Source organism: Schistocerca americana, chromosome 2 (genome assembly GCF_021461395.2).
Source record: "Schistocerca americana isolate TAMUIC-IGC-003095 chromosome 2, iqSchAmer2.1, whole genome shotgun sequence".
NCBI lineage: Eukaryota > Metazoa > Arthropoda > Insecta > Orthoptera > Acrididae > Schistocerca > Schistocerca americana.
This window is the reverse complement of record NC_060120.1, coordinates 54951577-54955189: the sequence shown is the minus strand read 5'-3', so window position 1 is coordinate 54955189 and position 3613 is coordinate 54951577.

The following is a 3613-nucleotide window of genomic DNA, read 5'->3' as shown; positions in this document are numbered from 1 at the left end:
CTTCTGTAGCACCACATTTCGAAAGCTTCTATTCTCTTCTTGGCCAAACTATTTAGCGTCCATGTTTCACTTCCATACATGGCTACACCCCATACAAATACTTTCAGAAACGACATCCTGACACATCTATACTCGATGTTAACAAATTTCTCTTCTTCAGAAACGCTTTCCTTGCCATTGCCAGTCTACATTTTATATCCTCCCTACTTCGACCATCATCAGTTATTTTGCTCCAAATAGCAAAAGTCATTTACTACTTTAAGTGTCCCATTTCCTAGTCTAATTCCTTCAGCATCACCCGGCTTAATTCGACTACATTCCATTACCCACGCTTTGCTTTTGTTGATGTTCATCTTATATCCTCCTTTCAAGACACTGTCCATTCCGTTCAACTGCTCTTCCAAGTCCTTTGCTGTCTCTGACAAAATTACAATGTCTTCGGCGAACCTCAAAGTTTTTGTTTCTTCTCCATGGATTTTAATACCTACTCCGAATTTTTCTTTTGTTTCCTTTACTGCTTGCTCAATATACAGATTGATTAATATCGGAGAGGTGCTACAACCCTGTCTCACTCCCTTCCCAACCGCTGCTTCCTTTTCATGTTCCTCGACTCTTATAACTGTCATCTGGATTCTGTACAAATTGTAAATGGCCTTTCGCTCCCTGTATTTTACCCCTGCCACCTTTAGAATTTGAAAGAGAGTATTCCAGTCAACATTGTCAAAAGCTTTCTCTAAGTCTACAAATACTAGGAACGTAGGTTTGCCTTTCCTAAATCTATTTTCTAAGATAAGTCGTAGGGTCAGTATTGCCTCACGTGTTCCAATATTTCTACGGAATCCAACCTGATCTTTCCCGAGGTCGGCTTCTACCAATTTTTCCATTCGTCTGCAAATAATTCGCGTTAGTATTTAGCAGCCGTGGCTTGTTATACTGATAGTTCGGTAATTTTCGCATCTGTCAACACCTGCTTTCTTTGGGATGGGAATTATTACATTCTTCTTGAAGTCTGAGGGTATTTCGCCTGTCTCATACATCTCGTTCACCAGTTGGCAGAGTTTTGTCATGACTGGCTCTCCCAAGGCCGTCAGTAGTTCTAATGGAATGTTGTCTACTTCTGGGGCCTTGTTTCGACTCAGGTCTTTCAGTGCTCTGTCAAACTCTTCACGCAGTTTCGTATCTCCCATTTCATCTTCATCTACATCCTCTTCCATTTCCATAATATTGTCCTCAAGTACATCGCTCTTGTATAGACCCTCTATATACTCGTTCCACCTTTCTGCTTTCCCTTCTTTGCTTAGAACTGGGTTTCCATCTGAGCTCTTGATATTCATACAAGTGGTTCTCTTTTCTCCAAAGGTCCCTTCTTTGCTTAGAACTGGGTTTCCATCTGAGCTCTTGATATTCATACAAGTGGTTCTCTTTTCTCCAAAGGTCTCTTTAATTTTCCTGTAGGCAGTATCTATGTTAACCCTAGTGAGATAAGCCTCTACATCCTTACATTTGTCCTCTAGCCATCCCTGCTTAGCCATTTTCCACTTCCTGTCGATCTCATTTTTGAGACGATTGTATTCCTTTTTGCCTGCTTCATTTACTGCGTTTTTATATTTTCTCCTTTCAGCAATTAAATTCAATATCTCTTCTGTTACCCAAGGATTTCTACTAGCCCTCGTCTTTTTACCTACTTGATCCTCTGCTGCCTTCACTACTTTATCCCTCAGAGCTACCCATTCTTCTTCTACTGTACTTCTTTCCCCTATTCCTGTCAATTGTTCCCTTATGCTCTCCCTGAAACTCTGTACAACCTCTGGTTCTTTCAGTTTATCCAGGTCCCATCTCCTTAAATTTCCACCTTTTTGCAGTTTATTCAGTTTTAATCTACAGTTCATAACCAATAGATTGTTGCCAGAGTCCACATCTGACCCTGGAAATGTCTTACAATTTAAAACCTGGTTCCTAAATCTATGTCTTACCATTATATAATCTATCTGATACCTCCTAGTATCTCCAGGATTCTTCCATGTATACAACCTTCTTTCATGATTCTTGAACCAAGTGTTAGCTATGATTAAGTTATGCTCTGTGCAAAACTCTACCAGGCGGCTTCCTCTTTCAATTCTTAGCCCAAGTCCATATTCAACTACTATGTTTCCTTCTCTCCCTTTTCCTACTCTCGAATTCTAGTCACCTATGACTATTAAATTTTCGTCTCCCTTCACTACCTGAATAATTTATTTTATCTCATCATACATGTCATGAATTTCTTCGTCATCTGCAGAGCTAGTTGGCATATAAACTTGTACTACTGTTGTAGGCGTGGGCTTCTTGTCTATCTTGGCCACAATAATGCGTTCACTATGCTGTTTGTAGTAGCTTACCCGCACTCCACTTTTTTATTCATTATTAAACCTACTCCTGCATTACCCCTATTTGATTTCGTATTTATAACCCTGTATTCACCTGACCAAAAGTCTTGTTCCTCCTGCCACTAATTCCCACTATATCTAACTTTAACCTATCCATTTCCCTTTTTAAATTTTCTAACCTACCTGCCCGATTAAGGGATCTGACATTCCACACTCCGATCCGTAGAACGCCAGTTTTCTTTTTCCTGATAATGACGTCCTCTTAAGTAGTCCCCGCCCGGAGATCCGAATTGGGGACTATTTTACCTCCGGAATATTTTATCCAAGAGGACGCCATCATCATTTAACCATACAGTAAAGTTGCATGCCCTCGGGAAAAATTACGGCTGTAGTTTCCCCTTGCTTTCAGCCGTTCGCAGTACTAGCACAGCAAGGCCGTTTTGGTTAGTTACAAGGCCAGATCAGTCAATCATCCAGACTGTTGCCCCTGCAACTACTGAAAAGGCTGCTACCCCTCTTCATGAACCACACGTTTGTCTGGCCTCGCCTCCCCACCAACGGGAAGGTCCATTGTTCATTGGGGGGGGGGGGGGGGATGAACCTAATATAGTAGTTCATTTTCCCTAAAACTGACTGCAATTCTGCGACATTGCGAGGAACTGTTAAGTCTCATATGGATAACAATTGCGACTGCAGAGGATGTGAACCTCGACTGTTATGACGTGACCAAGATACTGCAGCTCAGGTTTAAAAACATCACACTTGTCCAGTCTACATTTTGGTCCTGCATCAGATAACACACGAAACAAAGCATGTACATTTGCAATATGTTATTCAGGCGTACAACTTGCTACTACAATATCGTCCAAATAGTTTGAACAGTTTTGGCACTTGCGCAGTCAGCTGTTCCAAATACCAATGGAAAATGGCGGGTGTGGAAGCATTGCCCAAAATGCAAACACAAATATTTAAACAAATCCAAATGAGTGTTCTCAGTACACATGTTGTGAGATTCTTCATCTAGTGGTATTTGAAGATATGCATCACGTAAATCAATTTTGGAGAAATAGCGTCCAGCGCCTAATTTGTCCACAAGATCCTGTGGGCGTGGCAATGGATAAGTATCAATGAACATTTGTGAGTTGACTGTAAAGTCAAATGCGACCTGAAGGTTTGGGGAGCAAAACCAGTGGACTTGCCCATTGACTAGCTGATATGGGTGCAATAACCGCGTTATCTTGCAATTC